Source organism: Schistocerca gregaria, chromosome 1 (genome assembly GCF_023897955.1).
Source record: "Schistocerca gregaria isolate iqSchGreg1 chromosome 1, iqSchGreg1.2, whole genome shotgun sequence".
NCBI lineage: Eukaryota > Metazoa > Arthropoda > Insecta > Orthoptera > Acrididae > Schistocerca > Schistocerca gregaria.
The window spans coordinates 690,091,155-690,108,570 of record NC_064920.1 but is presented as its reverse complement, the minus strand read 5'-3'; the positions used below and the strand labels follow the sequence as shown (position 1 = coordinate 690,108,570).

General features: G+C 44.1%; 1 non-coding gene across 1 annotated transcript; it reads right to left on the bottom strand.

Annotated features, from left to right (window-relative positions):
• Positions 1-506: 506 nt before the first annotated feature.
• Trnal-caa (transfer RNA leucine (anticodon CAA)) lies at positions 507-625 on the bottom strand. Its single transcript has 2 exons — positions 588-625; positions 507-552 (listed from the first exon to the last, which is right to left on the bottom strand). It is a non-coding gene; the product is annotated as a tRNA-Leu (tRNA).
• Between the last annotated feature and the right edge of the window lie 16,791 nt (positions 626-17,416).

The window sequence follows — 17,416 nt, the reverse complement described above, 5'->3', positions numbered from 1 at the left end:
TCTGAATTCCCACAAAACAGACGAATGTGAAAGCGACAGTAAGTGTGGAACCCTCACAAATTGTAATCGCTCCCTTTTTGCGTTGCGCATTAGAAAGTAATCTCAGAGAAATGTTCCGTAGTTAGTGCTACTCATGTTACTAGATTTCTTTCAGAAGTTTCTGTAGAAAGGAAGTACAACAGGCAGTGTTTTAGTCTTACAACATTCCTGCCAAAATGTCGAGTTTCTTGCTTACGAGACTCTCAAGAACCTGCATTCAGAAACAAAAACGCGTGTTTCTTCATCTGAAAATGTAATGAGTACACACATTGTAGGATATAACTTTTTATTTATGTTATAGTACTATACAATGCAAGTAGTTATTGATTCAAAGGCACAGTAATGAAATAGGCACTTCAAGCTCTCTTGTTACATGGTTAAGTAAATAATTTGATGCAGTAAACCAAATTTCGATACAGAGCGATTCTTTTTAAAACAATGGCAATGTATTTAAGAAGTTAAAATTTTGTCAGGAGTGGGATTCGAACCCACGCCCTCAGATGAGGACCAGAATGCTCACAGACCCACATGCGTGGGCAAGGGATAACCTTGAGTCTGGCGCCTTAGACCGCTCGGCCATCCTGACAACTTGCTCTACAGCGCTTTCTTTTAGGTCTATAACTACTCTTTCTCTATTTTATTCTTAATTATCGTTTATAGTGGTCGAAATGAAAACCCAAGGAAGAATATTATATATTTTTCTTTAGAAATTACAAAAGACTTCATTTACCATCGATATTGTAGCATATTTGTCTGCAAACACGTCATAAATTTACGCTTCTTTCGTCAGCTCCATTTTTGCTTTCAGCCGTAAAAACCACTGTCCACGCTTAAAAACAAATTAAAAGCGATGCGGACGATACATACCCGAAAGCTGTACACACGCTCAGCCTTTTTGCTCCTAATGGACAACGCTACGAAATATAACTGATTGTAGTTTCAACAAATTCGTTACAACATCTCTCTTGAAAGAATTGCGCTGCCCCGAGGATTGCCAGATTTCAGTGAGGGAAAAACCGCGTTTATCGACAGTGCCATTTTTTTTTTAAATAATTGTATTTACTGCACGTTTTCTTCATAACACAGTCAACACAATGAAGAGGAGTACTTCTCAGTTGAGCGTGCAATTTTCATTTTTCATTAAACAGAAAATGAACGTCTTGTAAATACATTTAATGATAGTATAGTAACCAAAACAATGTATGATTCGAGGAAGTTATTTTCTACTTTTGAAGCATTTCTGCGGTACTGAGAAATAGAAACTGTTCCCAGAGAGTGGACCATTGTTAAATGTGACTGTCCTACGAATGTTTACTGTAGTACCCGCTCCATCTGTGTCTGTATCCATTGTAGTGCGTTGTAGTTGTCCGCTCATCGAAGTAACACTGAGATAAGAAAGATAGGCAGTAACACAATATCAGACAAACTTTCAAATATGAGTGATATGTTTACGGTATTACTCATATTGAAAGAATTAGGCAGTGCAAACGAAAATTCATTAAAAAGCCAGTGCCTTCTTATAGAGGACATTTTAAATGATATGTGCAGTTCTGCAGATAAAGAAAATCAGACAAATTCAATTATTAAATGAGCAAGTTAAGTTGCTATGTAGCAGTGAGGAAAACTATAGCCGTCCGCGGTTGCGAGCGGTTCTAGGCGCTCCAGTCCGGAACCGCGCTGCTGCTACGGTCGCAGGTTCGAATCCTGCCTCGGGCATGGATGTGTGTGATGTCATTAGGTTAGTTAGGTTCAAGTAGTTCTAAGTTCTAGGGACTGATGACCACAGATGTTAAGTCTCATAGTGTTCAGAGCCATTTGGAAAACTATACGCTTAATCCTCACTTTTCTGTATTTTGTTGCCGACCGTTGTGGCCGAACGGTTCTAGGTGCTTGTGTCTCGAGCCGCGCTGCTGCTACGGTCGCAGGTTCGAATCCTGACTTGGTCAGCATTCGATGTCCTTAGGTTAGTTAGGTTTAAGTCTAGGGGACTGATGACCTCAGATGTTAAGTCCCATAGTGCCTGGAGCCTTTTTTTTAGGTGGTTTTTTTTTTTTTTTGTGACCTTCATTGTATCTCCCCTCATGCCTACAAATTTTTCAGGTCTTCTGGCAATCTTATTCTTCCTCATCCAAGAACATAACAGAAAATATGTTCTTCATACGGTAATGGTCTTCATAATGAACAAAATGAAGGTGCTATGCTCCTGAACATTAAGGAAAGATTTAAATCTTTGCAGGAAAGTGATTGTACCATTTCTGTAATGATGGATGAAATTCATATTAAACCTTATTTTCATTACGAGGAAGGAAACATTGTGGGGGCGGCATTTGATAGTGACAAGGCTGCTACTACAGCATATGTCTTGGGAATACAGAAGCGTCCGATTCCACCCGTCTACTTTGACCCATGATGTCACCAATATGGCGGAAACGACCATTCACTACAACTCCAATATCGCGCCTATGACGTCGTTCCGTAAACATGACAACAAATGAGAAAATAGATCGAAAAACCATCACACACACATCTTCCTCCAAAAATATTGTCAAACTAACGGGACAAACGTTGCAAATTGGGGTTTTTTAGGTGGGGACAAACTAAATATAAACACACACAAACACACGGCACCGTACCAAATGACACAAGGCGAAAAAATAATACAACACAAAATTACCAAATTCCACTACACACAATGTTCTCTGGAATCGGTCACTTTCCTTCACCTATATAAGTGAATATCACATTATAAAACTCCAAAAATTACACCACCGCCACGACTATTAGTACCACAAAAACAAACAAAATTGGAATGAACACTTCCCTTGACCTATATAGCTGAATAGCAGCTCACGATACCAAAACACCCATAGCTATAGCCGCGCATTGGAATCGAACAGTTCACTTCACCTACATAGGTCAACAGCAACTCACGAAGGCAAATCACCGACACCACCAAAAAACAACTCAGAAGTACCCAACCAACCATAATAACACGCAAAAAAAAACACCCAAAAGAACGACTACTTGCCAAAAAGTTCCGGCGCTGCAATCTAGGTCAGCCACCACAATCACACGTACACGCAAACGCGCACTGTTGAACTTATCCGTCATATCCATACCTAACAAAGCCAGCAACAAATTAATTTAAACAAATTCACACGCGACGTACAGCAAACAGCGCTACCATAACTTATAAACAACAAAAACTAAATTGTTAACTCACTGAAACCAATTCCTGTGGAAGCACGGTCAAAAACAATACCTCACGGGTCAAGCAGTAACACGAAAATGAACCCAATTGACAACACGCAACCCGTAAACACACCACCAGAGGGCACCGCCGACCGCAACAAAACGACACCTATAAACCGCGCCACACTCACAAACTATAAACTCGCCGTCGTGACGTCACACAGCAAACCTCTCTCTCATCAGAGGACTTCCATTTCATGTGTGATGAAACGTGACCATCCTGTTTCGACACATTCCTCTAAACGAACCAAGATTTATGGTATGTACTCCATTCCATTGTCGCATCTTGTTTATAAAATCGAGACTTCACTTTCATAACTGAGATGATTCTAAGTTTGCGATAGGTGTTTGTGAGACACTACAATCCCAATATATACATCTGCTTGACAGATGTCCTGATCACAGAGTTATTGGCAGCATGATGTGTAATTTCATATGTTGGACGCTGCTGCTATGCATTTATCTGTTTCCTTCTAAGAGGTTTACTCCGTTACTAATGATCATTTTATATAGGGCTAATGCGGGCATAGTATACTTTTCTGAACCGTGATCGGATGTGTACAGTGGACACTATACATCTCTGGAAAGCTACGTTGTTTGCGTATCACACCTAGCCACTGTTTTAAGGGAGAAGTTTTTTCGTTTTACAGTTTGTTACCATAGTTAGAAAAACCTGCAAGAAGGATGTATATCATGCGCTGGAAATATATTTCTCACATTGGAATGTTAACAGCGATGCACTCCACAAAGCTGATAGGTCGGAAACTGAAGCGATCTAACATTATAGCCTGCGTTAAGTGCAGAACTGTGGAGCCTTAGGAGTGCATGTGTTTATGTTCTCTCTTACCGGTACCCTTCTGGTACTGAACCCAGACACTAGAACAATACCTAGCGTAGTTGATTTACCTAAAATGCATCGGAATCCACCCGTCTGGAGCTCCATCATGCATAAAAATCACCCATTTCTAGTTCTTAACCGTCTGCTATTACATCACAAGACTTTCAAATCTACTACTATACGCCGGTAAGGGGTGCTCACCTCCTCGACATGGTCGTGTGTGGAGAAATTTTGTACACTTGGATGGGCTACGACTCGGCAAGCTCCTTCCATTCACAAGATATGGAATGTAATGGTTTATTTCTGGTCAGCTCGAGATGAAAAAGGTCACGGTGCTGCAGTGCGACTGGGATCTTTCAGTCTCCAATTTTATCCTAAGACTATGAGAATACTCTGACTCATCCACATAGAGATAGATCGTAAATTAAGCACTATGCTCGAGGTGCAAGAAATATGTAGATCGCTTTCTGGTATACTTTCATGATGTATATGTTCGAGAATTAACAATGAATGGCCATACTACACAGTCATCTATCTACATTCGCAATGATACTCGCAAAGTAGAGAAGGCGCGGTTTAGCTATGATATTGAAATTGGGAACATGCTGCTGCATCATTGGTCGGTGTTGAAATTACTGTAAAATTGCTAATATTGTTCGCACTATCAACTTTGATGCTTATTATTACGGTACATGGATGGTGTCCTTCCATCCCATCCATCCACTGGCACGCTGTTGGTTACCACATAATGATTGACCGACTTCTCTTGTTTGAGCTGCAGAAAGAGTTTTGGTGGAGGGGCAACACCTTCTGGGGGTGGCTAGCACTGAAACAGTGGTCGCGTACATGACTGTAATATGGGAATCTGCCAAAACGGAACGCAGAGACATCAGCTATCCCGTCCTTGCGACAGATGAGTTTAAATGTAGAGGTGGTCATTCACCTTCAGACTGCAGTTTGGAAACTCCACAACGCCGCCAGACTCTTCCAGTTTCCTTATGTTGTAACTTTCTTTTACGTAAAATCGTACAGTGTTTGTAGTGTGTTATGGTAGCAGCAGTAACAACATGATTTACACTGTGCAACGTCTAGTTTTCTGCGAGAGGCAACGGATCAGAATGTGTTAATGTCAGTTATTAATCTGACACAGACCTTTAAGTCGTGGCGGAAAAACAACATGTATAGCAGTGTACAAAGCGTGATACAGTAGGAAAAACAATGACACAGGATCACAGGGAGCGTCTCTTGCGACTTACATTATACTCTGTGGGAAACGAGCATCCTCCTACAGTACAGGTGATGAAACTTCAAACTGGTCTGTGCAGTCGATCAATACCTGTATATTCAATATGATCGTTACACGTGCTCAATACCGGCACATGTGCGGTGTTTGTTTTCGGTATATGGGAGTAGAGAGATGCGGTAAAAGTCTTATCGAGTTCTCTATCGGATGAAGTTAGTGGAGCTTTTATAGTTCATAATCTTTCTCTGTTGGATGGAGCAGAATAACGAAGATAGCATGTTGGGGTGATAGACATGAATGGGCCCTGAGGGACGTGAATCTGTAGCACTTGCATGTAGTTTGGGGATACACAACGGTGCAGTAGCAAAATCCTTGTCATTCTTCAGTTCCTGTTTCCAACGAATAGCCAAAATCGAGTCAAATGGTTCAAATGGCTCTGAGCACTATGGGACTAAACATCTATGGTCATCAGTCCCCTATAACTTAGAACTACTTAAACCTAACTAACCTAAGGACAGCACACAACACCCAGTCATCACGAGGCAGAGAAAATCCCTAACCCCGCCGGGAATCGAACCCGGGAACCCGGGCATGGGAAGCGAGAACGCTACCGCACGACCGCGAGCTGCGGACAAAATGGAGTCCTGTCGCAGCAACTCACCTTAGCCTGTTTCTACATGGGTAGGTTAGAGATAGGTGACTCGTTTCGAGATAAGAGAGTGCCACTAGTGGCTGTAATCATTAAAGGACTTCTCCATAGGATTCAGCTCAGGTATGTGGTTGAATGGAAAGATTTCATTCCAAATCCAAGATCGCATTTCTACCAAAAGCATAGCACTAGAAACCTGAAAAGCTAGTGTAGCGGCGAAGTGTAACCACACTGTTGGTCTGATGCTATATACTCGGGCGATCACCGTCTATATCCAGTGTCAAGGTATTCATCTGGGAAAAAATCCACACCACTCAGAGGTAATGCCATATGTAGATTTGTAAAGCCAGCATAGCTTTTAAAAGGGTTTTTGTATGCACCTGTAGAACCAAGACCGCTTGTGATGGTAATATGGTTGTGTGTTTTAAGATCTGGCGGTTTGTAAGACGATTACGCCTCTCTCTCTAAGACACAGTGGTACCAATCGCAAGAAAACTTATGAGACATGTCCACCCATCGTTGATTTTCAGTCAGTATTATTTTATATCGCCATCAATCAGTAATTACGAAGTATTATACTTAGTAGTAGGGGATGCGTGATAGGTTCCCCTTGAGCATCAGGCTTGTACAGTATGTGTTTGCATTCCACTTTGTGCAAAGCCAATGCCTGCCTTGAGCATCAGGCTTGTAAAGTATGTGTTTGCATTCCATCATGTGCAAAGGAAATGACTATGCCCAGTCGTAAGGAAGGTATGGATTTGACTTGGAATATTGTGATTGCAAAGGAAATAGTATGTGAAGTCATGAGAATGGTACAGATACTTCTATTTCCATAGCCACAGCCATCAGCAGGGTGTATATCCGATACTTCTTGTTCAACTGAGACTGTAATCGTAATGTTTAATCGTAACTATAACGATCAAATATATATGTGACCGATTTCATAGGATGATTCTGTCTATTTAGTGATGGTTGGAACGTGTATCGGAAAGACAGATTAGACACCGTAGGAGGTGGTGTCTTCATTGCAGTTGACAAAATTATTGTGTCTACTGAGGTCGAAGTAGAGTGTGATTGTGAAGTTATCTGGACACGTTTAACAGGGCTAGGGGAAATAAAGTTAATTTTGGGGTGTTATTACCGGCCACCAGGTTCCACTGTGGCAGTTCTAGAATCATTCAAAGGGAATCTACATTCTGTATCGTAAAAGTACCCGGATCATGCTGTATTAGTTGGAGGCAACTTCAACCTACCTAGTATAGACTGGGATGTCTATGGACTCATTACAGGTGGTACAGACAAGCCGTCGTGTGAATTAGTTTGAACACATTATCCGAAAACTGTCTTGAGCAGCTAAATCGACAGCCAACACGTAATGGAACTATTTTAGATCTGACAGCCACGAACACACCAGACCTCATCGACGGTGTCAGTGTTGAGACAGGGATTAGTGATCACGATGTTGTCATTAAGACTATGGTTACAAAAGTTAAGAAGTCGGTCAAGAAGGCTAGGAGAGTATTCTTACTAGAAAGAGCAGATAAGCAGTTGTTAGCATCCCAATTAGTAAATGAATCGACTTTATTTACTTCTAGTACGATAGACGTGAAAGAATTATCGGCAAATATTAAACACATTGTAAATCACGCATTGGACAATATGTGCCGAAAAAGTGGGTTACGGATGGAAAAGACGAACCGTGGTTTAACAGCGCAGATCGGGAGAATGAGGACAGTCAAAAGTTAGTAGAGATTCGTGCTCCTGTAAAAAGAACGATGCGCAAAGCATACCACTACCACCGTCACACCTTAGCAAAAGATCTTGCTGAAAACCTAAGGAAATTCTGGTCTTACGTAAAATCGGTAAGCGGGTCGAAGGCTTCCATCCAGTCACTCACTGATCAGTTTGGCCTGGCAACGGAAGACAGCAAAACGAAAGCTGAAATTTTAAATTTAGCATTTGAGAAATCTATCACGCAGGAGGATCGTACAATCATACCGCCGTTTGAGTCTCGTACAGATTCCCGTATGTAGGACATAGTGATAGACATCCCTGGGGTTGTGAAGCAGCTGAGTGGGTTGAAAATAAATAAATCGCCAGGTCCTGATGGGATTCCATTTCGGTATTACAGAGAGTACTCTGCTGAATTGGCTCCTTACTTAGCTTCCATTTATCGCGAATCTCTTTCCCAACGTAAAGTCCCGAGCGACTGGAAAAAAGCGCAGTTGACGCCTGTATATAAGAAGGGTAGAACGGATCCTCAAAATTACAGACCAATATCCTTAACATAGGTTTGTTACAGGATTCTCGAACATATTCTCATTTCGAATATAATGAATTTCCTTGAGACAGAGAAGTTCCTGTCCATGCATCAGCACGGCTTTAGAAAGCATCGCTCCTGCGAAACGCAACTCGCCCTTTTTTCACATGATATCTTGCGAATCATGGGTGAAGGATATTCCTTGCTTTCCGGAAAGCGTTTGACTCGTTGCCCCACTGCAGACTCCTAACTAAAGTACAAGCATGTGGGATTGGTTCCCAAGTATGTGAGTGGCTCGAAGACTTCTTAAGTAATAGAACCCAGTAAGTTGTCCTCGATGGTAAGTGTTCATCACAGGTGAGGGTATCATCTGGAGTGCCCCAGGGAAGTGTGGTAGGTCCGCTGTTGTTTTCTATCTGCATAAATGATGTTTTGGATAGGGTGGATAGCAATGTGCGGCTGTTTGCTGATAATGCTGTGGTGTACGGGAAGGTGTCGTCGTTGAGTGACTGTAGGAGGATACAAGATGGCTTAGACAGGATTTGTGATTGGTGTAAAGAATGGCAGCTAACTCTAAATATAGATAAATGCAAATTAGCGCAGATGAATAGGAAAAAGAATCCTGTAATGTTTGAATACTCCATTAGTAGTGTAGCGCTTGACACAGTCACGTCGATTAAATATTTGGGCGTAACATTGCTGAGCGATATGAAGTGGGACGAGCATGTAATGGCAGTTGTGAAGAAGGCGGATAGTCGTCTTCGGTTCATTGGTAGAATTTTGGGAAGATGTGGTTCATCTGTAAAGGAGACCGCTTATAAGACACTAATACGACCTATTCTTGAGTACTGATCAAGCGTTTGGTATCCCTATCAGATCGGATTGAGGGAGAACATACACTCCTGGAAATGGAAAAAAGAACACATTGACACCGGTGTGTCAGACCCACCATACTTGCTCCGGCCACTGCGAGAGGGCTATACAAGCAATGATCACACGCACGGCACAGCGGACACACCAGGAACCGCGGTGTTGGCCGTCGAATGGCGCTAGCTGCGCAGCATTTGTGCACCGCCGCCGTCAGTGTCAGCCAGTTTGCCGTGGCATACGGAGCTCCATCGCAGTCTTTAACACTGGTACCATGCCGCGACAGCGTGGACGTGAACCGTATGTGCAGTTGACGGACTTTGAGCGAGGGCGTATAGTGGGCATGCGGGAGGCCGGGTGGACTTACCGCCGAATTGCTCAACACGTGGGGCGTGAGCTCTCCACAGTACATCGATGTTGTCGCCAGTGGTCGGCGGAAGGTGTACGTGCCCGTCGACCTGGGACCGGACCGCAGCGACGCACGGATGCACGCCAAGACCGTAGGATCCTACGCAGTGCCGTAGGGGACCGCACCGCCACTTCCCAGCAAATTAGGGACACTGTTGCTCCTGGGGTATCGGCGAGGACCATTCGCAACCGTCTCCATGAAGCTGGGCTACGGTCCCGCACAACGTTAGGCCGTCATCCGCTCACGCCCCAACATCGTGCAGCCCGCCTCCAGTGGTGTCGCGACAGGCGTGAATGGAGGGACGAATGGAGACGTGTCGTCTTCAGCGATGAGAGTCGCTTCTGCCTTGGTGCCAATGATGGTCGTATGCGTGTTTGGCGCCGTGCAGGTGAGCGCCACAATCAGGACTGCATACGACCGAGGCACACAGGGCCAACACCCGGCATCATGGTGTGGGGAGCGATCTCCTACACTGGCCGTACACCTCTGGTGATCGTCGAGGGGACACTGAATAGGGCACGGTACATCCAAACCGTCATCGAACCCATCGTTCTACCATTCCTAGACCGTCAAGGGAACTTGCTGTTCCAACAGGACAATGCACGTCCGCATGTATCCCGTGCCACCCAACGTGCTCTAGAAGGTGTAAGTCAACTACCCTGGCCAGCAAGATCTCCGGATCTGTCCCCCATTGAGCATGTTTGGGACTGGATGAAGCGTCGTCTCACGTGGTCTGCACGTCCAGCACGAACGCTGGTCCAACTGAGGCGCCAGGTGAAAATGGCATGGCAAGCCTTTCCACAGGACTACATCCAGCATCTCTACGATCGTCTCCATGGGAGAATAGCAGCCTGCATTGCTGCGAAAGGTGGATATACACTGTACTAGTACCGACATTGTGCATGCTCTGTTGCCTGTGTCTATGTGCCTGTGGTTCTGTCAGTGTGATCATGTGATGTATCTGACCCCAGGAATGTGTCAATAAAGTTTCCCCTTCCTGGGACAATGAATTCACGGTGTTCTTATTTCAATTTCCAGGAGTGTAGAAGTAATTCAGAGGCGGGCTGCTAGATTTGTTACTGGTAGGTTTGATCATCACGCGAGTGTTACGGAAATGCTTCAGGAACTCGGGTGGGCGTCTCTAGAGGAAAAGAGGCGTTCTTTTCGTGAATCGCTACTGAGGAAATTTAGAGAACCAGCATTTGAGGCTGACTGCAGTACAATTTTACCGCCGCCAACTTACATTTTGCGGAAAAACCCCAAAGATAAGAGATTAGGGCTCGTACAGAGGCATATAGGCAGTCATTTTTCCCTCGTTCAGTTTGGGAGTGGAACAGGGGAGAAGGCGCTATTTGTGGTACGAGGTATCCTCCGCCACGCACCTCATGATAAATTGGGGAGTATAGATGTAGATGAGGATGTGTGCTTGGCGCGGCGGCGGCGGTCGCCAGTGGCGGGAATGATTCATGTTTCCTGTTAACGGCAGGAGCCGTCCAAATGGAGAGGCTTGTTGAGGTGCAGGAATCTAGTTGACTTAACCATTTCGTCCCCTAGACGGCCCAATAGCGGACTAATACTTACTATGTGTTGGACAGCTTTCGAGATCGCGTGGAAATTTGAGAAGATTCAATGTGAATATGTGTTTGTGATGGACCGTTATTCCCTCCCAAGCAAATTGTCTGACTGCCTCTTCACATTTCCCGTCTTTATTTGGTTGAGAGAAGATCGATTGTGGTGTGTGTTGAGTGCATCTAGCAGGTGAAAGACGAGTGGAGACATAAGAAGCACCTGAGTTGACTTAGTAAATTATAAGCATGATTGGGAATCTGTTATATTACCGACTTCGGTATTCGCGAGTGGAAATATCAGTTTTCTTTATTTTTTACGAGTTTTCACGTAAAGGTCTTCGCAGATGGGATAAGTTTCGACTTCCTCAGTGGCTCACAATGATTTCTTAGTCAGGGGAAAATTGTGTGATATGGGTGGTGGAAGCTATGGATGGAATGCACTGACACAAGCCATCGTGTTCCCTCCACGGATTCCCATTTGACCTACTTGGTGAGTGTAATCCGCCTACAGGAAAAACAAAAATTACTTGCCGTGGAAAGTGGCTCCCATGATCAATGTAATTTCGAAATTACGAGGACATTCCGTAGTGATCAGTAGTTTTCGCATCAAAATAGTCGAAGGTTTTTTTGGTGATTTTACGTAGGGAGGGTATGTCTCCACTAATCATTTGTGATCGGTGGCAGTACACTTCACTGGGCATCACAAAATAATGAGACGCGAGTGCAGTCAAATTTAAAAAAACCACACAGATTTTGCTCATAAAACTAAATGAAAATGGACTTACCTACGAGACCGCAGCTCTGTCCCAGTCTCAGCTGGAGTGTCCTACGTGACATTGAACAAAAGTTTTTCCATCCCAGAACGAGAGGCCTTTTGGAGGCGTTGAGGGCCTCACTGCAGCTGCGCCCCACTAACCATTGGGGGTGGCTGTGTCACTATACCTTAGACGACCAAGATGCATTTGTGAAAGCCGCCCTTTTATCTCCTATTGTTTAGTAAACTATACCTGCTTTTGTGTTGGCGAAGGACCAGCATATCAAGGCGGACAGTGGCCAGCACATGTCGTGAGGCCGCTGGTGGAGTAGCTTTCTCCCTCGATCCTTCCATTCCCCTGGGTGGAGAGAGGGCCTCGATGTTCGGCAGTTTGTGATTGTACATGGAGGACACGCACGTTCAACTACCGCCTCCTCTGTAGTGTTTTAGGACGACGATTTTTCCCAGTACACGAGCTGCATTGTGACCTGCTTCTTTAATGATGCAGTCTTAGCGGGTCGAGACGGCCAATAAAACCATGTTTACTTCACACATTATGCCATGTTGTGGTTGTAACCAGGCGGCCGGCAACAATGCATTTATTGGTGAAACACGTCTGTGTGATATCGATGTACATTGTACCTATCTCTAATTGTGCGACACCTCTGCTATGGTACATCTGAAATATAGACACCCCTAACATAAAGCAAGAAACAATCCTAGTCTGGTTTCTCGTATCTCCTGGCTACACACATTGTTTACTTGTTTAATGTGAACGCGTCGAAATCAACGTCAGACTTTGCTGTCGTAGCACCCATTATAAACAAACGCAGGTTAGAGGAGATGACTAAACTGTGATCTGGCAAAAACAGCTTTCAAATCTTTTGGCAGTACAATTCTAATACATTTGCAGGGTCGGCTACAATTTGCGCAAAATTATTGTGGGACAAAAGGGACTGGCCTATTGGACGCACTTCCACTTTGAGATGAAGTGACTTTGCACTTGCTTGATGTGAAGAAATACTGATAAGATACTATATATCCGTTTTGATAAGTTTTTGCTGACATATAGTAATGACATTAAGCATTTTCCTTTGATAATGACATAGTGTCAAAACGTATAAGGCATACTGGAATTAGGGGACTGAAGACCTCAGAATTTAAGTCCCATAGTGCTCAGAGCCATTTGAGCCATACTGGAATTATAAAACCGTCGTCGAGACATCTCAGAGTTTTTAAGGATGTTACAGACTTTCTTGGAAGGTATTTAAGAATGTGTCCAGAGTTTAAATCATTGCTTTGCTTTGCCTTACCGAATGGACCCTAGGTTCCTTTTGAACAACTTCGTGTTGCCAATTAATGATCTGATTAGGTAGGAAAGGTCCTGCGATGTGACTATAATTACAATGTTGTTTATTAAAATCGTAAGACAAGGGAAGGATGTAAATAAATTTTTTCTTATTGTGCATATACAATACAGTAGGGAAAATACTTGATTTAATTTTTTAGTTGATTTATGGGTATACAGGGTGCTAAATTTAGTACACAAAACTGCCACCTGTGGCAGTAGCTATGGCTTTATCCTGGATGGATAGCGATTTCACTGATTTTGAGTGACAAATAGAGGGCATGTCATTCCATGAGCTACGACTCCATGCCAGGGCTCCTCAGTTGTTGCGGCTGGTGACTAATGGCCGCATTCCATGGTTTTTTTCAGTGGTTGAGACATCTGGAGAAAATGTTGGCCAGCGCAATTGTCGAAAACTCTCTGTATACAGGTAGGTCAGGACAATGTGGACAACGTGCATACTTGTGTTGTCTTGTTGAAAGACAACTTCATGGAATCTTCTACAACAGTGCACAGTCAGGTGTGTCCAAATTATTGTCTATGTGAATCAGAGGTGATCACTGTATACCCAGTGACACCCCATGCCAACTCGACATGTACTAGGGCCCCATGACAATGACGAACGTGATAATATAACGTGTATTCTAATCAGTCTTCACATGCAGGTATGTCCCTGTTGATAAGAATCGGGACTCTTCCGAAAAGACGGCATGGTGGTACTCCTGTGATCAGTGATATGCACAAATCCTGTGATCACCAAAGGCTGTGTGCACCCCTCCCCCCTTTTCTGCTGCGCCAAGGGAAGCGACAACAATGGTCGCTGACGGTTCACAGTGGTTCACTCGTCATCGTACCGAACATGTGAATACTTGTCTTGCTACGAATCACACTAATTCCTAACTCATAGTAAGTGGTGTAAATGTACGGTCCTGAATGTCCGAGTGAATAATGACTCTTGTAGATCGCCAATTGCAGAGTGCTGCTGAGATGTTGCATGGCGTTGAATGTGGCCCCCCTAAATTCGTTGATTCCATTTTCGCATAGCAGTCGTCGCATCTCTGCCAATGTGAATAGTAATATTGCGAAATGTTAATACATTATCACGACAACCCAAATTCAGTCAGTGTGTGTTACACGCTTTTTCTTCTCACAGACGTCCAACCAGAATCTTCTCCCACGAACGATCACTGAAATGATATTGCAGAATGACATACATGCTGCGTGATTTTTCCTTATAACCCAAACAGGTTATGCCTACCTACTTCGTGCAGTTGTTCCGAGATGCTAATCATTTTCATATCCAAGCAAGTGGTATATTTCATGACCATCTGACGTTTGTTGCACGCAACTTTTATGGTGTTGCAAATTTAATGGTCAACAATACTGGGTGATTCAGAAAAAGAGAACATATTTCTGTTTATTACAAACTATGAAAGATAGAAACATTGTGCATGTCATTGGCTGTAGGAAGGTTCCAAGTTTTGACACCGGACCTCTGTTGTTTGTAGCAACATGGCGACTATACCACAAAAGAAAACATTTTGTGTTTTGAAATTTGTGCGAAGTCAATCCACTGTTGCATACAACGTCCATTCCACCGTCGAGTCAGCAATAAACAGCCTCTGTGTAAGCAGATTTGTGGTTGGTTGGTTTTTGGGGGAAGAGACCAAACAGCGAGGTCATCGGTCTCATCGGATTACGGAAGGACAGGGAAGGAAGTCGGCTATGCCCTTTCAGAGGAACCATCCCGGCATTTGCCTGGAGCGATTTAGGGAAATCACGGAAAACCTAATTCAGGATGGCCGGACGCGGGATTGAACCGTCGTCCTCCCGAATGCAGATTTGTGACTGGCATACACAATTCTTGGAATTTAGTTGCATATGCAACGGGAAGAGCACTGGTCAGCCACTAACGTCTGATGGAAATGTCGAGCATATCCGAGATCTGTTCGCGTGAAGCCCTCAAAGTCCAAAAGACAAGCAGGTCAGGAACTTAAGCTTCCTCGAACGACGGTGTGGCGTGTTCTGAAACGCCACCTGAATACGAAGCCTTACAAGGTACAAATTTTGCATTTCAGTTCTACAGAATATGGCAAAGGACATCTTTTCCGAAACACTCATTTCTTTGAACGAATCGACGTCTCATCCGTAGAAGTAAAGTAATGCGCCTTAATGTAAGAATTTGGGACAACAAAATGCTGGCGTCGTCGTCAAACATGAAAGAGACACACCGGAACTGAAAAGTTTTTTGTACCGTTTCTGTTCAGAAAGTTTATGGATCTTTCTTTTTGTGGAGGAAATGGGGAGAAATGTCATACCTGGACGACATGCTGCAAAAATAGTTGTTTCCTCAGCTTCACGAAGATTCCAATGGTTTCACTTTCATGCATTACGGCGCCTCTTCGCACTTTCACTAGAGGTGCGGCGTTATCTTAACGTCAATTCACGATGTTGGATTGGAAGAGTTGGACAACAGGACCTTGCTCATTGCTTCTGTCTCCCAGATCACCAGACCTCACACCTTGTGATTTTTTTTCTGTGGGAGTATGCAAAAGACGAAGTCATTGTCCCACCTGTGGCAGCTACTCTTCAAAACCTGAGAAATCGAGCTGCTGAAGCTGTCAATTCAATAAACACGGAACTTCCAGGATGAGATTTTCACTCTGCAGCGGAGTGTGCGCTGATATGAAACTTCCTGCAAGATTAAAAATGTCTGCCGCATGGACACTCGAACTCGGGAGCTTTGCCTTTCGCGGGCAAGTGCTCTACCAACTGAGCTACCTAAGCACGACTGACGCCCCGTCCTCACAGCTTTACTTCTGCCAGTACCTCGTCTCCTACCTTCTTAACTTTAGAGAAGCTCTCCTGCGAAACCGGCAGAACTAGTACTCCTGAAAGAAAGGATACTGCGGAGACATGGATGTTCCCAGAACGAGATCTTCACTCTGCATTGAAGTGCGCGATGATATGAAATTTCCTGGCAGATTAAAACTGTGTGCCGAACCGAGACTCGAGCTGTGAGGCCGGGGCGTGAGTCGTGCTTGTGTAGCTCAGTTGGTAGAGCACTTGCCCGCGGAAGGCAAAGGTCTCGAGTTCCAGTCTCGGTCCGGCACACAGTTTTGATCTGCCAGGAAGTTTCAAACACGGAACTGTTGATTTGCGTCTGGAATGAAACGGACTATCGTTTCGATGTTTCTCGAGCAACGCATTTACTCATGTTGAGCGTATGGTATAGCTTCTGCTCGAACATAAACCTTTGAACCTCCCTCTAACCAGTGACAAGCCCAATATGTTTCTGTCTTTAGTAGTTTTTAATAAACAGTTGAAGCCTGTTCTTTCTCTTTGCATTGTGCTGTATGTAAATACTGTCTTCAACCTTTTCACAATCGTTACTACGCTGCCCTGTAGCATAGGGGCGTCGTTGCCCTGTAGCATAGGGGCGTCTACATTTTTTAAACCAAGATCTGCAATTCGTTCATGCGCTAAGATTGTTTCCTGTAGAACGCCTATAGAGCCTTTATTTACCCTGTTAGAGTTCACCCTCTTGTTCGGGTGCTGCCCGCAGAGAGACGAAGTTCTGGAAGTGAGAGCAGCGTCAAAGCGCGGATTCGCACGGCCGTAAGATGGCGACGCGCGCCACAATGCGCCGGCCACAGCGGCCGTCCATCAGTGGCGCCGCCTTTGTCCTCCCTACCTCAGCAGCCAACAACAGCCGGACCCCCGCAGAGATCAGCATTGTTCGCACCACTGTCGCTCCCGTGGCGGCGTTTCTTCTCGAGGTGCCATTAGTCTAGCGGGCGCGATTTATTCCCTGTCACACTTTTCCTTGTTATTCTTTCGTCTTGTTAAACGTAAAGTGCACTGTTGAATTGTGCCACGGAAAATGAATTACCAAATTACTATGTTGAACATTAGTTAATTCATTACACGGTGGCGCTAACACACTGCTCTCGTCTTCACTGTCATGTCTAGTTTACTTTGGAGCCTAGTATTACGTTCTTCACACGCCATTATTGTAACAATACTTCACACAATAACACAGAATAGCACAATTTGAAGAGCAAAATAAGAAAACACATTAACATAGCACTGAAAATAATGTCTAATTAATTGCAATCGCAGCTGCCAAATACTTGGTGCAAGTCTACATGCATGCCACAGCTGTTTTACTGTAGAACAATAAAAAACT